Source organism: Cibotium barometz, chromosome 23, assembly GCF_041138505.1.
Source record: "Cibotium barometz isolate CiBa-2024 chromosome 23, ASM4113850v1, whole genome shotgun sequence".
Classification (NCBI taxonomy): Eukaryota; Viridiplantae; Streptophyta; class Polypodiopsida; order Cyatheales; family Cibotiaceae; genus Cibotium; species Cibotium barometz.
In genome coordinates this window covers 18,795,577-18,801,576 of record NC_141068.1, presented here as the reverse complement: position 1 = coordinate 18,801,576, position 6,000 = coordinate 18,795,577, and positions in this window count along the sequence as shown.

The following is a 6,000-nucleotide window of genomic DNA, read 5'->3' as shown; positions in this document are numbered from 1 at the left end:
GGGGATTTGATGCTTGATGTAAACACTATAAATTGAGGCATAGCCCTAATGAGAATTTGCTGGTTTTTGAGTATCCATGCCTACATTAATCTATGTGCTAATTATTCACTAATTACGTCTTAATCACTTGCTAATCACTTTGTTAATTATGTTGATTCTAGTGTTTGATCCACCATAGCTCATCATTTTGCTCAAATTTCAACAAAAATTTGGTGAGTAGAGATGTTTTCTTTGTTGAAAAGGGTGAAAGTAAGCTAAAGTGCATCCAAAAGCTGTGTCCTTGCATTGCTTTTACATTGCTTTTTTTGGTGATTTAAGGTACTTAGACCACAAATCCACATAAGATAATGTGCTTTTATGATCTCTTATACCTTTAAAGCACTAGAAACACTCTAATAACTCTTGAAGCAAGGTAAGGTGGACCACTTCTAAGGTGCTTTTTAAAATGCAAAAAAGTTGTGTAAGTGGTCCACCTTACCTTGCTTTCACCCAAAACTCAAGTTAGCCCATGCTTTTATGCATTTTTGTGGGATACAACTCAAAAAACAAAGGGTATAAACTCTACCATCTCGTCACACAAAGAAAAATTTGGTGAGTAGAGATGTCTTTGTTGAAAACTCAGTTCAGCCCATGCTTTTATGTTTTAAAAATTAGTAAAATGTATGCTCAAGGGACATCTTTGAACTTTAATGCAAAATAATAAAATGTATGCTCAAGGGACATATTTGATTCTTTAATGCAAAATAATAAAATGTATGCTCAAGGGACATCTTTGATACACTCCTACCTTTGTACATTGCCGAGAAACCGTATGTGGAGCAAATGAATTCTCAACAAGGTTAGCCCATATCAGCTAAAATCAGCTCGAATTTCAGCCCACATATTAGCCTATTGTGATGAGGTAGATGATACATTGGATGCGGAAAGGGAAGCCATTACAAGCATCCAAGGGTATGCCAAAATGTCTTGTGCAGATATTGTGGGATTGTAAATTAGCTAATCCTTTATCTAGCATGACACATGCAGGTTCTTATCATGCATCTTATTCTTTTATAGATCATGATCTCATTGCCACTATATGCAATAAAGAGGAACCTGTTTTCTTTGAAGAAGCAAAGAAAAATAATCATTGGATGCAAGCCATGCATGATGAGTATGACTCGATCCTCAAAAATGACACTTGGTATTTAGAAGATTTGCCTTATGGTAAAAAGATCATTGTTATGAAGTGGTTTTATGAGGTTAAGTGTAATGTTAATGGTAGCACACTACTACAAGGCAATGCTTGTTGCAAAGGGTTATTCTCAAGAGAAGGGCATAGATTATGATGAGACATTTACACCCATGTCTCGTATGACAATCAGGTGTATTATTGCATTGGCCAGTGCATCATGGGTTGGAATGTACATCAGTTGGATATCAAGATTGCCTTCTTGAATGGTGATTTTCTTGAGGAGGTATATGTATCTCAACCTTGTGTTTTTGTTGTGGAGAAGGGATATGAGTCTAAAGTATGCATGCTAAGAAAATCTTTATATGGCCTTAAGCATGCTCCCATAGCATGGTATGAGAAGATAAACACATATTTGGTTGTAAATGGTTTTTGCACCAACCTACTAAGAGAACCCTCTATGTAAAGAGGAGTAAAGGATTTGTAGCCATTTATATGGTAGTGATATGTGTGGATGTAGGCTAATAATGGACCGGGTACTTTTTCCCTCTTTAGGAGGTTTTTTTCCCCGATCATATGTACGCACTCTTATGAGTGTGTGTAGGTGACCTTATCATGTCACTTCACTAGTACTTAACGCATTCTCATGAATCTATTATAAGTGTTGTGCTTTTCTCTATCTCTCTTTGCTCGTTGCATCTATGTGTGTGTGTTGCTACCCTTGTCTTTACTCCAACATGCACTTTTTTCCTCTTTAGGAGGTTTTTTCCCCGGGCATATACACACACTCTTATGAGTGTGTGTAAGTGACCTTATCATGTCACTTCACTTATACTTCACTTATTCTTCACTTATACTTCACTTATTCTCATTCTTGTCAATCTAGTTTGAGTATTGTGCTTCTTATGATTTTTTTAATGTCTACTCGTTTAAAAAAATCATCTCTCTCACTTATACTTCACTTATTCTTCACTTATACTTCACTTATTCTTCACTTATACTTCACTTATTCTCATTCTTCACTTATTCTTCACTTATACTTCACTTATTCTTCACTTATACTTCACTTATTCTCATTCTTGTCAATCTAGTTTGAGTATTGTGCTTCTTATGATTTTTTTTAATGTTTACTCGTTTAAAAAAATCATCTCTCTCAATTTAGAAAGAGGAAGAAAACAAAAATAACCATATAATTTTTTTATTTGTGTTGACAAAAATTCCCATGGAATCAAAATTGAGAGAAACATGTTAAAAACGGCATTTACTACACTTTCATGTGATTACAATAACAATATTTTTTTACACATAGGAATATATTCTTTTTACAATATGAGTACTCTTTTTTTTTAATCATTTATTACACTTTCATGTGATTATAATTTTTACGCAAAGGAATATATTCAAGCGAAAAGAAGATCAACAAGCAAAAAGATTAGATGCATTAAAAATTTAAAATTTGGACTTCTGATTACACACCACTTAATTAAACAAAGCAAAATGTAATATTTTGATTAAATTATATAACCCGCTGGTGGCAATGCACGTACTAATACCGCCCACCATGCACTAGTGTGGATTGCTTTCTATCACCCTCGCTTTCTATAATTACGTAATCAATTTTGCAATTTTCTTTTTCATAAATCTTTCACCATGAGATAAGCGCAAATAGAAGGATGATTACAAAATGAAATAATCTTTAAATAGTAGAGGTAATAGGGGCCAACATTAGGTATTGTATGTACAATACTTACTAATATTAGGTATTGTATGTATGATAGACATCAAGTAGTATTAGGCATTAGGCATTTTGTAATCAGACATTAGGCATTAGGCATTTCATAATCAATTCTGTAGTTTTATTTTTTGAGAATCTTTCACCATAAGATAAGCGCTAATCATTATAGGCCCATATTCAATAACATGTAGGCTTACCTCAGTGTTGGAGATAGAGATCGATAGCATTTAGTACTTCACAAAACAAGGATCACACACAAATATGGGTGCTGAAAAGAATCAATCGCCACATTTGCATAACCCCACAGCCGTCTATGCATCCTCAAATTGATGATCCATAACCCTAGTAGTAGTCCATGGGAAGCTTCATGGCTTGCCCACTCTCAATAGTGACAACACCTAGGACCCCAACCTGAAACTCACTTCAATTGCATTGGCAGTAGACTCCTAAGATCTCACTCCAATTCTGGCCTATTGGTGTATAAAATGAGAGGATACAATTGGAATAAATGATTAGGATACAATTGGAATAAATTATTTACATATGAGTTAGGATCCTTATGAGCACTTAGAAGGCCCAATCAGTGTCAGCAAAATTAGCCTCTTGAGGGACCACAACATCAGTATAGGTTCTTCTTCATCTCTGACCTCTACTAGGTTTACAGATAGGTTCTTCTTCATCTCTGACATCAGTATAGGTTCTTCTTCATCTCTGACCTCCACTAGGTTTACAGATAGCCTCTTCTTGGTGTAACAATATGTGTCCAGACTTACCACAAAAGTGGCACTTACTCTCTCCTTTGTCTTTGAATGTTGGCTTCACTTGCTGTAGATCCCTTGTTGAGAGAATACAATTGGTATAAATGATTTACATATGAGTTAGGATCCTTATGAGCACTTAGAAGGCCCAATCAACATCAGTGAAATTGGCCTCTTGAGTGGCCACAACATTAGTAGGTTCTTCTTCATCTTCAACCTCCACCAGGTTTGCAAATAGCCTCTTCTGGTGTAACAATCTTTCTCAAAATGTCCAGGCTTACCACAAAAGTGGCACTTACTCTCTCCTTTGTCTTTGAATGTTGGCTTCGATGTAGATCCCTTGTTGAAGTGCTTCTTTGTGAAGTAGGCCTCATCTTGGAATATAAGCAAAGTGGTGCTAGTGGTGTTTTGCCTTTTGATCTTCTTTTCCTCTCCCAAAAGGGCTGCAGTGATGTCAGCTAGTTTTGGAGAAGGTAAGTTGGTAAGGGTAGTGACTATGTTTCCATAGTCCTCATGGGGCAAACTTTTTAACAATAATGCAATGCATACTTATTCCATAGTTAAGTTAATCATCGCAAGTTGTGTGGTTCAACTTCTCATCACATTCAAGTGAGAGGCAAGAGGCTCTCCCCTATTTAACTTAAGCTCAAAGAATTAAATTAGAAGGCTAATCTTGGAGCTCTTAGCTTGAGCACCAAACAATGTGGCCAACTCTTCCCAAGCTTCGTTTTAAGTGCTTTTCCATCTATGTGATGGATAAACTAATCACTTAAGCCCAATGCTATGATGGCAAGAACCTTTTCATCCTTACTAACCCACAATGCTTCTCCCTCCCCCCTGGTGGTAGGTTTCTTCTCCTTCCCATTGGCAATGCTTTCTCATTAATGTAAATTTGATCTTGGTTTACCATATGTATGAAAGCTTGTCCCTTCAAATTTATCTATCTTGGTGACCATTAGGGAAGGTCTTACCTCAGAGAGGCAGTGTTTAGTCCCTTTACAAGAAAATAAATAAATAATGCAAAGATTAATCCCAAATGGTTTAAGTAATGAGCCCTCCTAGAAATAGATATGCATGAGAATAAACAATGTGGAACAAGATCTGATTTCGATAACTAACTTCGATAGCTAATTCTGATAGCTGACTCCGACAGTTGATTTCGATATGTGACTCTGAGAGCTGACTCCGACAGCTGATTCTGATAGCTGACTCCGACAGTTGATTTCGATATGTGACTCTGAGAGCTGACTCCGACAGCTGATTTCAACCTGCCGCCGACAACAGTAGAAGCAGCAATAGTAGCACAGCATTGCAATCTTCAAAAGCATTAGCAGCGCCAGGCAAAGACGGTGGCAAGGTAGAAGTAGTAACCCAAGAAAGTAAACCCGACCGAACGTTGAAATCCGACTAGCGCTGAATGCGAAAAGCTAAAGGTCAAGTCATTGCTACCGGTGTGGCAGCAGGTCGTTGGTTGTCTCAGCAGCAAGTCGTCGGCTGTCATTTGCAGCAGTATGTTGTTGACTGTCAGCACAACAGGTCGTCGACTATCAGAAGATACATGCAACAGCATAGGTGGTGACTATCAGCATGCAGGTCGTTGGCTAATTCCACGTTCAGATTGTAACTACCTAGTGGAGCTAAAGTTGCTTATGGCAGAGCCAAGTAGTACTCGCAGATTATAACTACTCAAGTCTACATGAAGCCGGCATAGCCCGAAGCTACTCGACATCAAGTGAAGATGTTGATGCGCTTGATCTCAGACACTAGGTGGAAGACTCTATGTAATAGCAATAGACGCGAGCGGCAGTAGACTAGGTGGCAAACTCTACGCGATAGCAATAGACGCAAGCGACAGTAGACTAGGTGGTGTAGCTATTATTGAAGAAAAAAAATGACAACAAAAGGATCTGATATAATGTTGAAGTTCATGGTGGATCAAAGACAAGCATTAACATGTTGGATTAAGCCTAAGCATGCACATAATTATATGATTAGTAATAAGCAAAGTAATTAGCAAATAACCAGCATAAATTTGAGAGTTATTTATTCATGAATGTGAGCCTCATTATATAGGCTTTGAGTACATCTAATTAGGTGAACCTAATCTTGCTTAAATCACTAATGTGAGCCTCATTATATAGGCTTTGAGTACATCTAATTAGGTGAACCTAATCTTGCTTAAATCACTAATGAGATGCTCCCACATTCTCTCCTTGATTCTAGCCCATAAAATGAGCTACCAACAACCAGCTACATTCTCTCACCCATGATCTCTCATCTACTTGATTCCTGCCAAGTTGCTTCCACCTACTTGGATGAATCCTTTTTTAAGAGTT